Here is an 8,421-nt window from a genome sequence, read left to right on the forward strand (position 1 = left end):
GGCACTTTGACAACTTTGTTAGCAACAGAGGTGACTGCGATGAATCAAGCAGAGTGCAATGTGGAGATTATAAAGATTCAAGTGGAGATCACTTCGGCCCAAGAGGATATCAACGCAGAGAATACCGGGATGGCAACTGAACGGGCTTAGATCACAGCTGAGTTGGAATGCGTAAGGGAAGAAGCTTGGCGTTTAAGTCTGGATCAAAATGCCTGTAATGCAGTTCTTCGTAGAAGGCACCAGACTCGCCTGCCTTTGCATTATGAACCCATGAATCTATTCAACACACCGGGGGCAGGGACAAACACTCCAGATGCGAGGGTGAATCCCCAGTTAAACCCGGATATGCCTGGAAGCCAGGGGCGGCTCAACCTCGCTAGCCTGAGCCAACACGGAGGGAGGAGCGGGCGCCTAAGCCGCCCCCAATCATACAACATCGTAGAGTTTTTTGACGCCACCACCATGAAACTTTTCTAACCCGGTGGATAACATGCTGGTAGCGGCAACCCGGCTGGCGGCTATTCTGATCGAGGGAGAGTCACCAATTGCGGTGGAGACCCAGAACACGGGCAAGCTCCTCCAAACAGCTGTGGCACAATAGGCGGCTTACTCATACAGTTGTGATCGTGTTCACTTAACCCCTCGCCCAAGTCAAAATTACAGTCGGCGCATTGAGTCGCCTACAGTTTCCAGCAGCGAATGATGTAGTAACCCGCCCCACGATCATAACCTACTAGTCAATGCTCAGGCGATCGGGGATGACGCTAGACTCATCGTGAGGCAGCGGCAGCAGCGGCTAGGCAGGGAGCTTATCAGGAGCCTCCGATGACCCCTTCAGCCTCAGTAGGGGCTGGGACGATTTCCAAGACAGTTGGAGTGACGTGTTTAGTACCGGCTTTGCGTAATGAGCGTCTGCCCAAGGATTTCAAGGGCCCTCGCAAGGTGCCTAATTATACAGCTGATCTACCTCCCGAAGGTTGGATTGAGAGTTATCAATTAGCCATGGAGATGTTGGATGTCAATGATGCGGTCTGTGCCATGTACTTTACTATGATGTTGGATGGGCCAGCCCGTACATGGTTAAAAAGTTTGCCTCCTAATTCCATCAGCTCATGGCAAGAGTTGAAGGCACGTTTCATCAAAAACTTTCAAGGGACATGCAAAGCAGCCTTTGACGATTATCAATCTGGATAACTACGTGCAGCGTGAGGATAAGTCGGCCCACCATTGGGTCCAGCGGATCTCGGCTATTATTCAGTCGTCAGATAGTATTGCGGTAGGTCAGGCGGTTTGGTCTTGGAGAAGAACTGTCATTTTACCCCACTTAAGCAGAAGCTTGGGCGGCTTAAGCGTTATTTTAATGACATGGGCGAGCTCATGGCGGCTCTCATTAAGTATGCAGACTCTGATAACACAAAATACCCTGGATCTGATGATGACAAGTCCAATAAGGGCAAGAAAAGTGGCAATGGCAAGGGTGAGCAGCAGAATGTGACAGGGCATAATGGCAACAACCAGGGTAACGGTGGTAAGCACACACACCCCGATGGCGGGTCAGATCTAGTAGCAAACACCAACACTGGGTCCAAGAACCAGTGTCGCAATGGTAATGGTAAGCCGCCCTTTGGTGGTGCAAAGCCTTTCAATCTTGAAGCAATACTTAATGACCCGTGCCCGAAGCACAGTCTTCCAAACAAGTCGTCCACTCATGCCTAGAAGGATTGCTAGGTTATGAGAGAGTTCAGGAATTAGAGCCCCAATCAGAATCATGGCAACAATAATGGGCCGCCCGGCGGGTCAGGATCTGGCTCTCAGGGGTCCATTTTTGGACGTGGCGGCTCAAGTTCTGGCTATCCAGGTCAAGGTAACGAGGGTGGTTATAAGCAACAGTCTGGTCAGGGTAACCAGCAGCACTGTAATCAACCAGGGTATCAGAGTAATCCAAAGCAGCTAAACGGTGGCCAATACCATGTTTTTGCCACAAGTCTTTGAAACGAGATCAGAAGGTTCATAAGCGAGCTGTCAATGTTGTTGAATCGGCGGTTCCCCAGTACCTACGATGGTCAGAGCATCCGATCACATGGAGTCGATAGGATCACCCGCCTCGGGTTTAGAATCCGGGTCATCTAGTGTCGCAGGAAACCACGGCCACCTATGGGACTAAGGGTCCCTTGCTGGTTCGGCGGGGGATGTCACGTTGACAAAGAGCAGAACAACATGGGGCAGCTCGACAGAGATCACACGGGCATTTTCACGCAGGTTCGAGCTACCGTGAGGCGTAAAACCCTATTCCTACTTTGGTGGATTGATGGTGGAAAAATGGTGGTGGTCGTAGCGCGTTTGACCGGCAGGGTTGCCTTAGGGCGAAACGGCTATGGGCGTATGAAATGTGAGGGGGTGGATTCACTAACACAGGGTCCAACCCTTTCTAAGGTTGCCATGGGCCTCCTTTTATAGGCTAAGGGGTCACCACAGTGGCAAATCAGTCATTATGCACTGATAAGATAGCAAATAGTGCTATCATCACTACTGGAATCAGCTAATTTGCCATCTGCCAGCTCTTTGCCGTCTGCTAGCGGATGGCAAAGAAGGTCTTTGCCATCAGCTACCCAAAAGCAGACGGCAAAGAAATGGCAGACGGCAAAACAGGCCTTTGCCATCAGTCACTTCTTTGCCGTCAGCTGGCGGACGGCAAAGAATCTTTGCCGTCAGCTGGCGGACGGCAAAGAATCTTTGCCGTCAGCTGGCGGACGGCAAAGAATCTTTGCCGTCAGCTGGCGGACGGCAAAGAATCTTTGCCGTCAGCTGGCGGACGGCAAAGAGAGAGGTGGCCCCCCACTAACGAGCCGTTTACGGAAAAAAAACGCCCCCTCTTTGCCGTCTGCTAGCAGACGGCAAAGAGACAAAACAGCGGACGGCAAACCAGATCCATACCCACCGCGCGTTATCTCTTCTCTCCCTCTCTCCCCCTCGCCCGTTATCTCTTCTCTCCCTCTCTCCCCTCCCCGACGCCCACCAGATCCGCACCCACCGCCGCCCCCGCCGCTCCTCGCTCCGCCGCCTCCTCTCCTCGCCGGCCGTCTCCGCGGCCTGCCTCCTCTTCGGCCTCGCCGGGTTCCTCGCCGCCGCGGTGTCCCTCTCCCGGGCGCCCGCCGAGGCCCCGCGGGGCCGCTGCCCGGACTCCTCGCACCCACTCTCCGTCTCCGTCGCTTGGGACCGGCGCCCCGGGGATGCCGCGGGCGGCGCCACCGGATCGCGCGGCAGGCACAAGGTCATGGCCTTCGTCAGGATCTTCACCGGGTTCGGCTCCGTCGGCCGCCGCCGCGCGCTCAGGCGGACGTGGCTCCCCTCCGATCGGCAGGGTCTCCTTCGGTTAGTTGTCGCTGGTACCACAGCTTCCTGGTTCATGTTCGCTTGTGTTGCTCGAGATCTAGCTTTAGTGCTGAACTGTTGATCTGGTCGGTTGCCTAACATTCCGTTTGTCCATTTCTGTGATCTAGATTTTGACTGCGGCGTATTCAAATCATCCTGTGGCTATTATAATTCTCAGTCAGTAACATAAGTCATTGCTGGTCACTTGAATTTTAAGATCGATAGCTAGCTCATTCATTCATTCATATGGAAAGTTCACCCTATCGATCATATGGATATTGGATTCATTTGTTTCTATGTTTGCTCCTTGAGTTTGATTGTGAGTTATCTGCTGTGGCATCAGACTTGCTAATTCTTAGGCATTGGTGGTTCTCTTAGACATAACTCTTGCGAGTTTGCGATATACTCATGATTTTAGCGGAATCACTCTAGAAGAACGTATTGATCCTTTTGAATTGCTGCACTCTTCTCACTACTACTGATAAATAGTGATTAATTAGTTTCTTTCCTGAGTTCGAAGAATGATGCATGCAGTTGGACAATCTATTGTTCTGTACAGGGAATTTGTACATTTGCTTCTAGAGTTCTAGTGGTAAACGTGCCCAAGTTCTATTGCTTGATGATTGTCACAACTATTTTTTATTTTGGTTTCTATCCGGTGATGATGTCGCTTAAGTGCTCTTGCAATTCTCATCATGTTCACTTTAGTGCAGGTTGGAGGAAGCTACTGGTCTGGCATTCAGATTTGTGATCGGCAAAAGCAATGACAAGTCTAAGATGGCAGCTCTTGAAAGAGATGTTGAAGAATATGATGATTTTGTGCTTTTAGATCTTGAGGAGGAGTATAGCAGGCTTCCATACAAAACGTAAACAGTATAGCTAGTATCATATCATTATGTTATCTCTTCATATGGGAACTGATTTGATCTTATGTTTTAGGTTAGCATTCTTTAAGGCTGCCTATGCGTTGTTCGATTCTGATTTCTATGTTAAAGCTGATGATGACATTGGCGAACGCTCACCTGGGCAATTATACTGTGTAGCACTCGTCGCTGCCTGCTTATTGTTTTGATTGTTCTCTTTTGATGAACGCAGGTATGAGCCACAGTCCTTCCTACTTGGATCAGAATACTTCCTTCATGCATATGGGCCTATTTATGCTTTATCAGCTGATGTGGTGGCAAGCTTAGTTGCTCTGAGAAACAACAGGTAAATATTCTAAAACTCGCCAAACTGTACCAGTAAATATTATTTTTTGGGTCTTAGCATGCCAACTAGTACCAAGAATTTTTTTAACTTGGTACCACAGAAAGATGTATACCTAAAAAGTGCCCTGGGGCCACATGTTAGTGACACATGAATGGCACTTCACAACTTGAATGTGCCGTGGTTGTGGTTGTGGGATGTGCCATGGCGCGGTGGTGCTGGATGTGCCCACATCGCCGGCGGTGCTGGATGTGCCGTGGCGCGGTGGTGCTGGATGTGCCCACGTCGCCGGCGGTGCTGGATGTGCCGTGGCGCGGTGGTGCCCCTGGGTGGCGCCTCCGTGCTGCGGTGCCCCTGGTTGGCGCCTTCGTGCCCGTGCTCTCACTGGTGCCGCCGTTGTGGTGCTCTTTGGCAAGCTCCGGCTTGTTGTGGTGGTGTTGGTTGTGATGTTGGTCACACCATAGTGATGGTGTGGCTGCATCCTACTTCGGCTACAACTCCTTTTGGTGAGCTTCTCCTTGCTCCCCTCCTGATCTCTCTAATGCATAGCTCTAGATCTTGATCTTGTGGGATGTGAGGCTCTATTAGCTATGGTTAGCTGCTGTAGATGAGCATCAACTTGTATTGGAGCTCTCTGTGATGGATTCTTGCTGTGTCAGGGTTTTGGTCAGTGACCATCTATGTGTATTTGTGAAGTATATATACTCCTGTACTGCTCTGTTCTGTTTAGTTGATCCTGGAGTTGTTACTTTGGTCAGTTACTTTACTCATATGAACGGATACTCACTTGTTCTTAGTTATTTTACTTCTAATACTGATATGAATATATACCACTTGGTTTGGCTATTCCTATTTGTCTCTTTCTAATAGCCTATGAACAGATGCTATACTTGGTTTTGGCTGTTACTTTCCTAGTTTTCTACTGATAAGACAGATACTACATCTGATTTGGGCAGTGATGCTGGTCTGAGCCCCCCTCTCTTAGGCTTAATTTACATGTGACTATCCCTGTGTTGTGATGAACTAGCCCTGGCACTTCCAGGCTGTCTGAGCACATAATCCCTCAAGTATACCTTGAGGTCTTCTGTAGCTCTCCTTAATAGTTATCTCTTCTAAGCTGCTGGTGGTTGGATGTGTTGGGACTTGGTCTGGTTGGCTGATTATCTTGATCTCAAGTACTGGCTCCTAGGGCATTGCATTTCACCAAGTGAAATGCTACATTTCTACTCCTAACCCATTCTCTCTTTCTTAGTGTTTTTGTTATGCAGGTTGGAAGAAAAGAAGAAGATCCGGAGAAGATCTTAGTAATAAGATAGTTTTTTAGGAAAATAGATATTTAGTTTTAGATAATTCCTTGTAATATTTGTTGGATATGTGTTCATGGATATGTGTTGGATATATATGTGTTCATGACTATATATTGGTAACATGTGTTGGATATATATGTGTTCATGAGTATTGGTAATATGTGTTGGATATGCTATATTGGTCATATATATATATATATGTGCTTGATTTTTTGTGAAAATGAATTGATATAAGAAGAAACAGAATTAATGCCTATTTGGTCTCTTTGCCATCTGCCAACAGATGGCAAAGAGCCTGCAGCCTTTGCCGTCAGCTGGCGGACAGCAAAGGCTGCCGTTAGCCACCTAACAGACACTAACACTACTCATTTTGTCGTCCGCTTCTTTGCCGTCCGCGGCAGACGGCAAAGGCGCCTTTGCCGTCAGCCGCCGAAAGCAGATGGCAAAGTAGGTCTTTGCCGTAGCCTACTTTGCCGGAGCCTTTTGCCGTCCGCGGCTGACGGCAAAGGCCTTTGCCGTCCGCCGTTCATGCCTTTGCCGTCCGCCGTGGCAGATGGCAAAGTAGCTGATTCCTTTAGTGCATACCTAAGTCTACAGGCTGACATGGCGCATTAAATGCGCCGCTCATTGTCACATTGTTTCTTGCCCAGCAAGCCTTGCGAGGCTGTTTTGCCAGCTTCGCACCTGCTTGTTCGACACATCGTAGGACGGGTGTCGTCTGTAGGTATTTCTTGTAGAAAGAGGTTGCCATGTGGCAAATGTGTGCCACTTAGTCACTTTGCGGCTTGACACCACACTGATTGACGATGTCTGTCGTGGTGAGGTGGTTCTGCCTCCGCGAGTCCCGGAAGGCCCTGCCGGGGCGTCTTGGGAGTTTTCTTTCGGGGGTAACCCTTTCCTCGCCAGGCTCTCCTGCCCGGCAAGGGAGGCTTTTCTCCTGGTAGCTGATGTCGCTTGAAGCTACGTCGGTATTTCCCCAAAGAGTAAGGGATGATGCAACACAGTGGCGGTAGGTATATCCCTCAGATATGAAAGCAAGGTTATCGAACCAGTAGGAGAACCAAGCAACACAGCGTAAACATCCCCTGCGCATAGATAAGAAATCCTCGCAACCCGACGTGTTAAAGGGGTTGTCAATCCCTTCCGGGTACGTCGCCTCAAGATAGGCAAACAGACATGAGATAAAATTGTAGTAGATTGATAGATCGAACACCAAATAAAATAAATAAGAATAAATTGCAGCAAGGTATTTTTGTATTTTTGGTTTAATAGATCTGAATATAAATGCAAAGGAAAAGTAGATCACAAAGGCAAATATATGAGAAAGAGACCCGGGGCCGTAGGTTTCACTAGTGGCTTCTCTCGAAAAAAATAGCAAACGGTGGGTGAAAAAATTACTGTTGGGCCATTGATAGAACTTCAAATACACATGATGATATCCAGGCAATGATCATTATATAGGCATCACGTCCAAGATTAGTAGACCGACTCCTGCCTGCATCTACTACTATTACTCCACACATCGACCGCTATCCAGCATGCATCTAGTGTATTAAGTTCATGGAGAAACAGAGTAATGCAATAAGAACGATGACTTGATGTAGACAAGATCTATCTATGTAGAGATAGACCCCATCGTTTTATCCTTAGTAGCAACGATACATACGTGTCGATTCCCCATCTGTCACTGGGATCAAGCACCGTAAGATCGAACCCACTACAAAGCACCTCTTCCCACTGCAAGATAAATCGATCAAGTTGGCCAAACAAAACCAAAATATCGGAGAAGAAATACGAGGCTATAAGCAATCATGCATATAAGAGATCAAAGAAACTCAAATAACTTTCATGGATATAAAAAGATAGATCTGACCATAAACTCAAAGTTCATCGATCCAAACAAACACACCGCAAAAGAGTTACATCATATGGATCTGGAAGAGACCATTGTATTGAGAATTCAGCGAGAGAGAGAAATCCATCTAGCTACTAACTATGGACCCGAAGGTCTACAAAGAGCTACTCACGCATCATCAAAGAGGCACCAATGGAGGTGGTGAACCCCATCCGAGATGGTGTCTAGATTGGATCTGGTGGTTCTGGACCCTGCGGCGGCTGGATCAATATTTTGTCGCCCCCCCTAGGGTTTTGGGAATATTGGGGTATTTATAGAGCAAAGAGGTGGTCCGGGGGGCACAACCCACCAGGGCGCGTCTGGGCCTCCTGGCGCGCCCTGGTGGGTTGTGCTCTCCTCGGAGCACCCCCACAGGCGCAGCCACGGCCAATTATGTTCCTTCTGGTCCAAAAAAATCTCCATGAAGTTTCGTTGCGTTTGGACTCCGTCTGATATTGATTTCCTGCGATGTAAAAAACATGCAGAAAAACAGCAACTGGCACTTGGCACTATGTCAATAGGTTAGTACCAAAAATGATATAAAATGATTATAAACATCCAAGATTGATCATATAACAGCATGGAACAATCAAAAATTATAGATACGTTGGAGACGTATCAGCACCCCCAAGCTTAACACCA

At 48.2% G+C, this 8,421-nt stretch overlaps 1 pseudogene; it reads left to right on the top strand.

Moving 5' to 3' along the window:
* Nucleotides 1–1,365: 1,365 nt before the first annotated feature.
* Nucleotides 1,366–4,585, top strand: LOC109759465 (probable beta-1,3-galactosyltransferase 14; annotated as a pseudogene).
* Nucleotides 4,586–8,421: the final 3,836 nt, after the last annotated feature.

Source organism: Aegilops tauschii, chromosome 1 (assembly GCF_002575655.3).
Source record: "Aegilops tauschii subsp. strangulata cultivar AL8/78 chromosome 1, Aet v6.0, whole genome shotgun sequence".
In the NCBI taxonomy this organism is placed as follows: domain Eukaryota; kingdom Viridiplantae; phylum Streptophyta; class Magnoliopsida; order Poales; family Poaceae; genus Aegilops; species Aegilops tauschii.